The sequence below is a fragment of the Grampus griseus genome, assembly GCF_964374135.1.
Source record: "Grampus griseus genome assembly, chromosome: 5".
Taxonomy (NCBI): Eukaryota; Metazoa; Chordata; class Mammalia; order Artiodactyla; family Delphinidae; genus Grampus; species Grampus griseus.
The window spans coordinates 25,703,541-25,717,075 of record NC_138998.1 but is presented as its reverse complement, the minus strand read 5'-3'; the positions used below and the strand labels follow the sequence as shown (position 1 = coordinate 25,717,075).

The 13,535-nt window shown below is 45.8% G+C and overlaps 1 protein-coding gene across 1 annotated transcript in view; it reads left to right on the top strand.

Annotated features, from left to right (window-relative positions):
* Window positions 1–721: 721 nt before the first annotated feature.
* Window positions 722–13,535, top strand: part of ZBTB38 (zinc finger and BTB domain containing 38) — a 76,033-nt gene continuing 63,219 nt past the window's right edge. The window contains exons 1-2 of the mRNA XM_082654924.1: window positions 722–987; window positions 2,198–2,269. The gene's annotated coding sequence lies outside the window, so the exon portion shown is untranslated. The remainder of the gene's footprint in view (window positions 988–2,197; window positions 2,270–13,535) is intronic.

The following is a 13,535-nucleotide window of genomic DNA, read 5'->3' as shown; positions in this document are numbered from 1 at the left end:
TTTATTTTAAAATGATCATTCACTTATACATCATGTGTTTACTGTGCCCCGTGGCAGGCACTGGGATATAAATACCCCTCTTAAAGAGAGGGCTTCCCCTTCAATCCAGGATGTACAAGCTCACACTGCTAGCCAGGGAGCAGAGCGCGGAGGCCCAGTGTCATGGTACGAAGACAGAGAATAGACACTGAGCTCTGCTTGCTGCCCAGGGTGGGTGACAAGAGCACTTGCTACCTTTCCAGATCTCTCTGAGTACCACGGCAACTCCCTGCGTAAGGTGGTACCACAGGGAAGCGGGGTGGGGGGGGATGCTGGAGGGTGAGGTGAGAAATCCCCAGAGAAATACCCTCCCCTGCTTCTTCTTTGGCAGAGAGCGGCCATGCCTCTGCCATGCAGGAGGGCGATGTCCCCTGGGGAGGCCTTGCTGAATCTGCCTGGGATGGTTCCGGAAGTAGGAAGGGCGGCCGGGGGTGGGGAGGCGGCAGGAATGTTCTGGCCTGCTGCTCGTCCAGGCGAGTGTCCCGAGAGGAGGGCCTCTGGACATCAAAGATTCCTTTTGTCCCCTTCCGAGTGGCAGGGCAAACCGGCCACTGGCGATGACTCAGGCCTGGCCCTGACGTCACCCACACCCGGCCACTGGCCTCCCTCTGCAGCCAGGAAACTGGCTGGGGAGTGGCACTCGCAGGCTGCAGCAAATCTCAAAATAAGGAGGCAACTGCCTCTCTCCTCCTCCTCTCCATCGCCCCACAGCACACCTTTCTTTTCTTTTCTGCTGCTGCTTTTTTTTTTTTTTTTTGAAGCCTCACGGAAGGTTTTACTTATAGATCAACTTTCAAAATGTAGGAAGTCAGAATGGGTGACATCATCAGAAAGATATGTGGAGCTGATCTCGACAAGAAGTGAAGAACCCAGAGCAAGAAGGCGGTTATAACTCCTGAGTCCAGGCAGTTGGCAGCGTCTGGGTTTCAGAGGAGCCAGCGCCTCCGAGTAAGTGAAGGCCACCCCCAGACCCCCTCACTCAGCACCCTTCACTGTGGGGCGCCATCTTGTTCCCTGACACCTGTGTCTGGCAGGCCCCAGCCCGGAGGGGGGGATGAGGGCTGCATCTGGGAGACCCTCCAAATACGGCACCAAAGGGATCTCTCTGATCTTTTTCTTCTCCACAGGACCAGACAAGAATGCGTTTCCTCTCAGAAGAAAAAAAAAAAAATACATATATATATATATATACACACACACACACACATATATATATATCTGTGTGTGTGTGTATCTGTGTACACACACACACACACACACACACACACACACTAAGGCTGAATTCTGGGGAAAATGGCCCACGTCGTGCCTCCCACCCCGTCACTGCTCTTGTTTTGTTTCCTCTTCCTCCTTCTGCCCTAGTGCTCTGTTTTGGACAGCCAGAATGTTTGTTCAGTTCTGAACTATTTGCTTCCTGGATCTTATACCAAGTAATCCGACACAAAAATAAACCCTGTTCTAGGCAAATACGTGCCCTATGCCGTCAAATGGTATTTTCGCACCTAACCTGTTAAAAGATGGCAGCTCTGGTAAGAAAACGACCACAAGCAGCTGCCTTTACCCAGCGTGTTTCTGGTTGCCTGTGGTTGTTCTGGTGTGTACACCTCCACTGTCTCACTGCCCCGTTTACAGAGAGCTTATTTTCATTTCTACGTGTGCCATCGCATCTGGGATGATATTAAGCACAAAGACAGATTATATTGTATCTTTGGTGTCTGTTTTAATTTCACCTAAAGAAATCTTAAGTTTTTGCATAGCCTATAATTTTACAAGCTCTGGAAGTTTCTACCCAAGAGAGTTAAATTCCCGAGAGAAAAGTTTTAACGTGTACATAAGAACTGCAGAGCACACAGAGATAGAAATCATGCCCAGTTCTGGCTTCCAAAGTCATCTCCTGAGTCATTATCTAGTCTTTGTACAGCTTACTTAGCAGAGGAGAATTGTTCTTTATAAATTCAGTTTTATAATGATGGGGTGGGAGGGTATTTTAAAATGTATCTTATGTTATGAATGCAATAGGGAAGCTCGTTGCTTACTGAAAAAGAGTGGCAGATTCCTTTACAAACTGAAAACACTCTTTGGAAATGAACCACGGCACACCAATATATCTGTTTTGTAGGTCTTACATTTTACTTTTTGTTTTATTTTCGTATATCAGGTTGTCTTGAAGTGAGGCTCTGCTAAACCACTCTTCTGGCTGTAAGAGCTGAATGCTGTGACCATTAATTTGGTGAGTGTCATTTGTCCCTAATGGCTGCTTAGTTTACTAAATCTATTCTTTTGCTTTGCAGTAAGGTTTAAGGAAAGGGGAGAAGGCACAGGGACTTCTGCACACAGTGATAACAGCTGTATCAAAGAGGGTAATAGGAATAGTTAAGATAGGCTAATTGCTGTAATAGACCGAAAAATGTATAATGACTCAAACATAATAGTTTATTTCTTGGTCTTGTAACAGTAGAGGTTAGTGGGGCAACTCTCTTTCATGCATTCATTCAGAGACATGGGTTGAGAGAGGCTCCACCTTCTGCAGTATGTGGTTTCCAAGGTCACCTGGGACTGTTTCCACTTCCCAGTGGAGGAAGAAAAAAAGAGTGTGAAAAGGTGCACATGGAGACTTTCATGGCCCCTGCCTAGAAGTGGTGCACAACACTTCTACTCATACTCTATTGGCTAAAATGCCAGTCACATGACCACATCAGACTGCAAAGAGGTCTGGGAAATGTAGTCCCTGGGGTGGGGAGCAGCCCCTTGCCAGTGACAGCTCAGGAGAACTTCTGGAGAAAAGAGGTAGTCCTCTCTGGCAGAGCATAATAAGGAACTTAGAGATGCTCAAGGATAGGACAGCAGAATGAAGCAGTGGGAGAAATAAACAGTGATCAGGTATTTAGAATTCTCTAACAGACACTCTTAGGTAAAGAGTGGGCAAGGAGCAGTGGGTGAGATTTTTCAAGATGCCTCGGTCCATTCTGACCCTAAGCATTTACATGAGCACCATCAGGCCACCAGTGGCCAGTGAACCACGAAGGACATTCTTCCCCCCTTTTCCCCCCCACAAGGTCCTCTTAGTCTAGGACCATTCTGGCTCAGTTTCCTGGTCCTGGGTCTAGTCATGGTTGTTTGAATTGTCCAACAGAATTCTGTTCCACCAGTGGTCACTAGGAAAGCTCATGGTTTCTTTAACTCATGGTTCTGTCTGCTCTTGGGGGTGTTGGGAAGCTACCCTCCTCCAGATCTTGGCATGCTTTTTAATATTGGGAGGTAGTGGAGGGAATTCCTGACAAGATGGGATCTTCAACTCAAGTTATTAGAGAAACATGTAAAAGCAGAAATGGCTCTGGCTGGGGAGATTAATGCTCCCCAAAGGATTTGATATATAATTCTAGCTTTTTCTTTTCAGGAAAAGTTGCAAAACATTTACTGAAATAATGAGTGGTAAGGTTATAAGCCCTGTCTGAAGAGCCCTGAACTAATTTGATATTTTATGTAGCCTTTCACCACTGTTGGTCTTAGTGCAATATCCCCCTCACTGGTAAATATCAGAAACCATATGGTGGTGCCTTTATGATGTTCCCAAGGCATCATAAAGACCTCCAATAAAAATAGACTATATGAGCTCACTTCAACAGCACACACACTGTAAAAATGGACTCCAGTCCTTGCCTGAGCTGCCTGGTACCTACTTCTCTAGTTTTGTTGTCAATATCTGACTGGACAGTCCGGTTTCTGATTATATTTTACCCCTGGACTTGACATTTCTGGCACTCACACCCACACCCTGAAGAATATACATTGTCCATTGTGCGGGAAGACCAGCTACTGGCTGGTTTAACACAGCTCTCAGGCTCTCATGCAGCCTAACGTCTGGCCTCATCTCCTATTACTGCTGCCTCGCCTCCGCCCAGCCCCCTCACATCTGGAGCAGGCTAAGGAGGAGTGGAATAGAAAAACAAGTTACGTATTGCAAAAGTGCTTCAACCTTTGAAAGTCCATTTTCTTGGTTTGGTGGGTCCCAGAAGTGTCTACTGAGCAGAGAGAGCTGGCTGGGCTAGCGGAGTAAACTAAAGATAAGACCAGCTTGAACGGGAGAGTACAGTGCCTGTAACAAGGGAGCAGCCAGGAGGAGTAAGTTGAGAACAAGTACCAGGTTTCAAAAGCTGGAGCCAAGTGGGGACGATCTGTTGCTGCATGTACAAGCCTAAAGGAGTCTGCTAGGAAGGGCAGGGCCAAAGGCCATGGTCAAGGAGGAAAAGGAGTCAGGGTCCATTCACTGGGGAGACTCTTTAGTCATCGCTTGTTAATTTCAACTGCCATGTGATAATGACTCCTCAAAGCACTAAGTATGCAGGAATTGACAAACAACCTGCTGATTTTTAATGTCTAGCTGCCTAGCATGGCAGAGAGAGGAGTGTGGCCGCCAAATCAAAATTTCACTGCCGCCAACACGAACCCTCCACAGGGAACTGGTACAGCACACTGGGTGACACCACGGACCCACCAGCAAGGCAGGGGTAACAAATACACACTTTGTAAATATTTTGATCTTTGACATTTTCAAAAAAGCGTCAAAGTAGACATTATGGGGAAAGTTAGACTTTCTTGAGCTTCCTTAACTTATAATTTTATATTTTATTTTATTAAAAAATATTTTTGTTGAAGTATAATTAATTTACAGTGTTGGGTTAGTTTCTGGTGTATAGAAAAGTGATTCAGTTTTATCTATATAAAAATTTTTTTTTTTCCGTTCTTAATTCCATAGGAGGGGTAGAATTCAAATCTGGGGTCATAGTCTTTTAGGAGCTTAGGTCATCCCTGTTGATTTGTCATACGCAGATGTGGTCTGGGCACAACTGGCTGACGTAGGCAGTGCCTGGACCAGTTGGTTATTTTTAACCCCAGAGGTTTTATACTTTTCATGGCACAGAAGTACAAGCTCCCCTCTTGCTCTGGGTCAGCATTATGAATGTCCTGTTACTCCCTTTGGAGGATTTTGCAATCAGGCCACGTCACAGACACCAAAGCGAAGAATTCACGGTAATGGGGCTTCGTAATTTCTCATGCTGAAATCCCCTGACTTCTTGTCAAGAACGCAGTTGGAAAACACCACACTGAAGACTTCAGGGTTTTGTTTTTAACTCAAGCCTCTGGTTTTCATCAGAACTTTACAGCTTCCTCCCGCTTCCGAAATGGTATTTTTAAAAAATGTAAAACTGAGATTCTGTCAGAATAAGTAAGGTAATATATGTGAAATGGTTTGGGCAACTTAGGAAAATGTGTGGCAAGTCAAGATGTTGATGAAAACAAGTACCATAGTTATGGTCAGCATTGGCGTTTGGCTTTTGATATTGCTATTAATATTGTAAGTATCATCATTTTTATTTATTTCTTTTTTTGGTCTCTCTAAATTGACTTTCATCTGAAATCCTTAGCACCACTTCCTTTATATATATATATATATATATATATATATATATATATATATATATATATGTTATTTATTTATGTTTGGCTGTGTTGGGTCTTCGTTGCTGCACGCGGGCTTTCTCTAGTTGCGGTGAGCGGGGGCTACTCTTCGTTGCGGTGTGTGGGCTTCTCATTGCGGTGGCTTCTCTTGTTGCGGAGCACGGGCTCTAGGCGCGCGGGATTCAGTAGTTGTGGCACACGGGCTCAGCAACTGTGGCTCACAGGCTCTAGAGCGCAGTCTCAGTAATTGTGGCGCACGGGCTTAGTTGCTCCACGGCATGTGGGATCTTCCCAGACCAGGGACCAAACCCATGTCCCTGCACTGGCAGGCAGATTCGGATTCTTAACCACTGCACCACCAGGGAAGTCCCCACACCACTTCCTAACTAGCCAAAGCATGTGGTGTAAAAATTTCAAGGACATTTGAAAAGCTTTGACTCTAGGCCAGAGGCCTAACCGCGAAGCTTCTAATCTTATTCAGAGACATTTGACCTGGGACTCACTAAGATCCATGAGGGAGGGTAGATTTGAGCCATCTCTCTGCCAAAAAAAAGATGCTTCCTGGCATTCGATGGGGCTCCCAGTGCATTGGCCAGAGGAGATTTTGAAAGCACTCCACAGAAGCACTGGCCCTGGGTGGCATCTCCCAAGCCGGAATAGAGCCCATCATCTGTCCAGAAGCCCCTAAGCAGAGTGCAGTCTCTCTGCTTGGTGTTCTGGGTAGGGGCCAGGGGGATTACACACAGAGGCAACAAGCATGAGGTCAACCCAAGAGCAGTAAAGATGTTGTGGAAACTGAATTCCCTTCCACATTCCAGTTCCTATAGTCTGTTATCTTCAAATGCAGCAGGAAAGTAGTATCTAGTGAAAAGGACTTTCTCATTGACCCAAATTCCTTGGCATCGACTATATCAAGGTACTTTGCAAAAGAGAATGTAGCTTAAAATTCACCCCAGCACCGGACTCAGTCTATCTGTCTTCCAAGTCCTCTTGCAGCAGCGAGGCCATGGCTGGGCTGGGCTCCCAAGAGGCCTCTCTTCCCTCTCTTTTCACTCTACATGAGGTAAATTCCTTTTCTTTACTTTTAAAAAATTTGTAAAAAGACCCATAACATAGTCACTATACAAAATCTAAATCTGGAAAATACAGAAAAATATCAAGAAGCAACCAACAATCTCTAGTAATCCAACAACCAAGCAACAATTCAATATTAACATGTCAATGTATTTCTTTTCAATTTTTCATATATATTCTTTTCTTCTTTTAAACATTTCTGAAATGGTATTTTATATGCTTTTTTTCACCCCACTTAACGTTATGTTGTAAACATTTTTTCAAGTCACTAAATGATTTTGAAAATTCGATTTTTTTTTTTTTCAGTACACAGGCCTCTCACTGTTGTGGCCTCTCCTGTTGCGGAGCACAGGCTCCGGACGTGCAGGCTCAGAGGCCATGGCTCATGGGCCCAGCTGCTCCGCAGCATGTGGGATCTTCCCGGACTGGGGCACGAACCCGTGTCCCCTGCATTGGCAGGCAGACTCTCAACCACTGCGTCACCAGGGAAGCCCGAAAATTTCATTTTTAATGGCTGTGTTTCCATTGCATGGATATATCTTAATTTATCCATTCTTTTTTTATGTACATTTTTATTGCCTCTAGTGTTCTGCTATTATAAACACAAAAACATTCTTGTAGATAAATCTTGGTGGACACCTTAGGCAAAATTCCAAGAATTGAATCAGTAGGTCAAATGACCTATTTTTAAAGTTCCTAATGCATATTGATAAATTAGCCTCTAAAAAATTACCGAAGTCTATTTCAAAACCTAAGTCCCCTTCAGTTTCTCATATTAAAATGCATGCTCCTAGGCCCCAGTGGCATCAAAAGCTCCAAGGAGGCGGCCTAGGAATATGCATTTTAATATACCCTCCCAATCCTTATGCACATTAAGGCCTGAGAATTATTGTTAATGCTGCATTCAATTCAATAAACATTCATTTTCAGCAACACTTATTAGACAGAAAATAGATAACCCTACCTAAGCTAATATATCTAAACCAGAATTTAACTTAAAGGCTCTTTTTGGCTTCTGAATTTTAATTTCTCCTTAATCGTGGTTTGGTATAGTTGAAAGATTATCAGCTAGGGAGTTAGGAAACCTTACCGTAAATACAAGGTAACTGAGCCCCAGAATGGTTAATTTACTCACTTATGGTTGTTACCCAAAGATTTAGTGGCAAAGGTAGAACTAGAACTTGAATAAACAAAGGGCCCGGATCCACCCAACCTCTGGGTAGTGTTACCAAGTCCAAGCTCAGTAGTAGTAGCAGTAGCTCGCCACACGACAGGCCAGTAAATCGAGAGACGAGGTGCTGGGGCAAAGGGATAGTGACTTTATTCAGAAAGCCAGCAGACTGAGAAGATGGTGGACTAGTGTCCCAAACAACCAGCCTACCAGAGTTAGAATTCAGGCATCTTTTATACTAAAAGGGGAGGAGATGTGGCTAGTTGTTGCAAACTTCTTGGTGCCGCAATCCTTTGGTCCTGCAGCTGTCCACGTAGGTCTGGTCACAATGTTCCCATAAACCTCCAACAAGACAAATGTTATTCTCTGTTCTGCAACTTTTTATCTCTATGTGAATGGAGAAGTGTTATACCTTTAAAGGTCAGAGCCTTGAGAATGGGCTATCACATATATTTCAGGCTATCGGCAACATTGTTTTACAAAAGGTGCAGAGCCAGCATGACTAAGCACAGGCCACAGAGCACAAAGGTTAGAGCTAAAGGAATAGATCCACTATGGAGTCAGGTTTGTTCTTCTCTGTTACAATAGCGGAGACAAGGCGCCGAGAGAAGACTGACTCCTGAAGTGAGCACCTGCTTCCACCAGGGAATTTTTATCTGCTTTCTGATAGGCAGGGCATACCTCCGGACATGTGTGGGCAGCCCAGACCCTGCAAGGGTCACCTCATGAGACCACTCTGGGCCCTGAACCCTGAGGTGGTAACACTTAGACCAAGGAGGACATAGGATAGCCACACGGATCCAGACCATGAGGGCTGAGTAGGAGGTCGGGTCCAGAATCAGAAGCCAAGAGAACAGAGCAGGGGCAGGCAAGGGCAAGACTCATACTGTGGCAAAAGTTAGGTCGCAGCAGCGTGAGTTGAAAAGACCAAGCCAGAGCTGGGGGGAGCTGCCGTGCGTTCAGCCTGGAGGATGGAGTCTCATTACCCAACTTCACAGTCAGGCAAGGTACTGCCCCAGTCTGCGCCTGCCTCATTATATCCGAAAGGTGCTGTGGGCTGGGCTGCCTTCTGACAGCATATAAGTAGGGGCACCTGGGTGAACGAGGACAATGGGCCACAGAAGAGGTACCCAAGAATGGAAACTTGGAAAATTCTGTTACACCAGAGAACATAGTGAACAAACAAAAACCAAATTTGAAAATTCTCACCACCTTCGGAGAGGAAGTGTGACTATCCACCCTGTCTGTATATCTCTGCTCAAAGCCATCAGACCATACCCACTGGTCACCTGATGGTATCTGGCTGCCCTTCCACTTGTTTTATCAATACTACGTCAACTTCTGGAGGGCCACTATCGTATCGTTTGACTTTTGGGTTCAGCCTCCACAGTCTGCTCAGCCCCCAACAGTCCCCAGTTCACGGGCAGGTTCTATATATCACCATTTAGGTTCTTCCATGCCCAAGTTCACGTCCACGTCCTGTGAATGCACCAGGTAAAGCACAAGAGACAAAAGCCAAAGGAGAACCTTCGTTCACTGCACCCACCCTGCACACAGAAGCATGAAGGAATTTGCCTAGGATCACAGAGCTTCCCTGCCTCTGTGCGTGATCTCCATGATCTCTTGGCTGTCCCCATGCAGGACCACTGCCCACCTGATTCTTGGCCTCCTGGTCCAAACCTGTGGAGCCAAGGTCATGACGGGTATGGATTCTGGGAAGGTCCACAGCCTCCCTTGAATCCGGGGTACAGCAGATGGAAGGTGACTTTCCAGACATGGCTGGGCCAACTCGAGTCATCACAATGACATTGGCCCTTCACAAAACCCATTTCCCTGGTGTCCTGAACAACTTCCCTGGCTGAGACACCTTCTGCTATGCACACAGAATTCTAATTGCTGGCAGGACCTGGATCCCTAGGCTAGGAAGATCCATGGGGTGGTGACAGCAGTGCCTGCAGATCTAACTCCCAGGAGGTGGAAGTCAGATTTCCATGACATCCAGACAAAGTGTCCACATGCTGCTGGAGAGTCTTGAGTGGTCAACAGAGTAGGAGGTCCAAGGGCAAGAAGTGTTCAGTGTGGCCTGTGACATCTGACAAGTGCCACTGGTGGTCCCATCCTTACCTGTCTGTGCTAACTCCATGTCCCCCCCGGCCAGCCGGAACAAACACACATGCTGCTAATAAGTTACCAACTTTAGGAATAAAAAGCACTTATACAGTCTCTGGCCAAAGCTGCAGGAGGACGCCAGCCCAGGCAAAGTCTGTCACTGCCCCTTGACTGTCATATCATGGCCTTATTACCCCATGGGAGCGAGTATCACTGATCTCAAGTCTGCCTGCTGGACCAAGAGGTACTGCCTCAAAGAAGCCCAGCATTCCCAGATGGCAATGTCCCACCACTGCCGTCAAGAGGAACCAGACAAACCTGAAACCTCACCCCATATCAAGAGCCCCATTTTCCATCATCGCAATGCCAGACAGTCCACATTGCTGGCATCGAAATGCCAGACAGCCCACCATCAAAAGGAGCCCCTGTGCCTCTGTCAGGATGGCTAACATAAAACATACTGATGTTACCAAATGCTGGCGAGGATGTAGAGAAACCGGATTGCACATACACTGCCGGTGGGAGTATAAATGGTTCAGCCACTCTGGAAAACAGTTTGATCGCTTTTAATAAAGTTACACATACACTTACCATACATTCCCACTCCTGGGTATTTACAGACGAGAAATGAAAGCTTAGGTTCACACAAAAACCTGTACATGAATATTCATAGCTGTTTTATCTGTTATAGCTTAAAACTGGACACCTATCAAGTGTCCTTCAGTGGATAACAAACTGTGGTACCTCCATACCATGGATTGCTATTCAGCAGTAAAAAGGCACATCCAACATGGATGGATCATAAGGGCATTCTGCTGGGTGAAAGCAAGCCAGTTCCAAAGGGTTACAGACTGCATGATTGCACTTACATAACATTCTTAAAGGGACCAAATTACAGTGTTGGAGAACAGATCAGTGCCAGGGGTTAGGGCTGGTGGAAGGTGTGACTATGGTGGGGTAGCACAGGGGTTTCTTTGTGGTGATGGAATATCTTGATTGTGTTGATGGCTTCCCTAATCTCCACATGTGATAAAATTTCATAGAGCTCTAGACACACAGACACACACACACACAGCATGCATGTAAAAACTGGTGAAATCTGAAGTAGTAGTCTGTACCTGAGTTAACTGTGTCGTACCAATATTACTTTCTTGGTTTAGAGAATGTACTGCAGCAGTATAAGATAATACCATTCTGGGAAGACGGATGACATCATACAGTTACTGTACTATTTTTGCAACTTCTTGTGAATCTTCAACTCTTTCCCCAAAAATTATTCAAAGCAACTTTTTAAAAGTTTTATTTTAGGTTTAAAAAAAGGGGGAGGTTGTTCCTCACCCCAAGGAAGGGGCATTCAGCCACTCCACTGGCTTCTCTTTCATGAGCAACTCCTATTGTTTACTTTGCCGCTTTCTAATTTATGGTTAGGCGTCTACGGCGGCATCCTGGTGGCTTTGGCCTCACCCTCTGCTTCTCAGAGTTAATCAGAGTCAGCCCATCTCAGACCCAATCACAGCTCGTCTTCCAGCACTGAGTGTGAATGTTCTCCCCTCCTCCACCCTGAGACTGTAACTTCAAAGACTCAGATCTAAGAAATGGTCTCACGGTGAAAAATCTAGGACAAATCATCATTCTCACCCTTGCACGGTAATTTCTTTTCTGGAATGGCTCTTTGTCTTCCCTGCTCTTCATACCGATTATTCTCTTCACCTTCACCAAATGGCCCCTCCTCTAATGGAAGGAGATTAACCCTTCTCTGCCCCCTCTCAATCTCATTCCGCTGAGGGCTTTCTCTCTCCAGCTCTGCTCTCTCCGGGCCCCATGCCGCAGCTGAACGCTCCAATGTGAGACGGCTGCCTTCCCTTTGAAGCATTTAGGCCTCTGTCAAACACCTTTTTGCCAGACTTGGCCCTGGGAAGACAGTTTTGAAATTAAACTTATCGTGAGCCCCCTGGGTTTGCAGTATGGAATTGCACAAGGCCCTGGGCATTTAGGTCGAGGGGTACCCGCTGTGCTCGCTACCTTCAGGACCTCATCCTAGTGAAATTCTAGCATTATTTATTCCCTTGTTTTGTGGAGGGGTCCCTAGTACCACCTAAGATTGAGGCTGTGCGTATGGGGCTGATGTCTATGCGGCATCCTGTCCGGATATGACAAGACACACACACACAAGCCACTGTCTCCCAGGACTGGCCTCAGTCCCTAATTTCCTGCCGTGCCTTATTCATTAGGGGCAGCCATCTCAAGAGACCATGGTGAGAGGGACATAGGTGTATGTGTCTTAGGCCTGGTTGTGAGCTGTCATCAGGTTGCTGCGCCAGAAAGGGGACTATTCGAATTGTTGATCTTCAGTGGGCGTTGGTGAATCTCCTAGTTTTGCACCTTCTGGTTTCAAAACCATACTGAACAACAGAAAATGAAACCTGCAACTTATTTTTAGCTGCTTATGCTAACTCATGAGATTTTTCTTTGCAAACCAAATAGGATAAAAGCCTACTTCAGCCGGCTGAACTTAATCTGATTGACTTAATATAGCAATCAAGCCTATCACGTCTGATACTTCTCAAATAACACTTGGTCCCAGGTGATATGTTGCTTAATGTTTACTATTTTGCTAAAAATTATATTTTTAAAAAATTAAGTATTCTATAACATTTTCTTCTGAGAGGAACTGGGCAAGAAGTTATAAACCCTCTATACTGGAATCTATTCATTAGTTCACTTATTCTATAACCATTTGTCAGGCACCTATTTAGGTGAAAAGTGGATTTTTGTTTTTTAATTGAGCCAGTGTGTTGAATCCCAAAGAGTAGAATACTAGGAATTAAGGAATACGGCTTTTATCCTGGTTGCTGAGGTCTTCAGATATCACACTCTCTTTGAATCTGATGTTCTCCTCCCTCAGAGAAAGGGTTCAGGGGCTTCCCTGGTGGCGCAGTGGTTAAGAATCCACCTGCCAACGCAGGGGACACGGGTTCGAGCACTGGTCCGGGAAGAAGATCCCACATGCCGCGGAGCAACTAAGCCCATGCGCCACAACTACTGAGCCTGTGCTCTAGAGCGTGCAAGCCACAACTACTGAAGCCCACGCGCCTAGAGCCCGTGCTCTGCAACAAGAGAAGCCACCGCAATGAGAAGCCCGCGCACCGCAACGAAGAGTAGCCCCTGCTCACCGCAACTAGAGGAAGCCTGCGCGCAGCAATGAAGACCCAACGCGGCCAAAAATAAATAAATAAATAAATGAAATTTATTTTTAAAAAGAAAAAGAAAGAAGGGGTTCAGATGGCATCATCTGAAGTGCCTTGCCTATCCTATAATACTGTGAAATGGGCTATGCCATTGAGAGCCCGAGGAGACGTTGAGGCACATTTTGGAGGCAGTGGTGTGGTCGTCGAGCCACCCTTATTTCTGTGTCCCCTTTCCCTGTTCTAGGAGGGACAGATGTAAACAAAGCCTGTGGTCTGCTGGCCAGACAACTTGTCCCCCCACCCCACCCCCCGACTTGGTAAACAAGTGATTAAGAACTTGAAAGACTTCCATAGGTATTTTTAGTCTCCAGATCCGTTCCTTAACTCATGGAACAAGTTCTCTAATTTTAGGAAGTGGTTTCAAAGGACAAAGCTGAAGATTCCACTGGTAGTGGTGGGAGCAGAGAAAGGACCCCTAATCTGGCGTTGGTTAA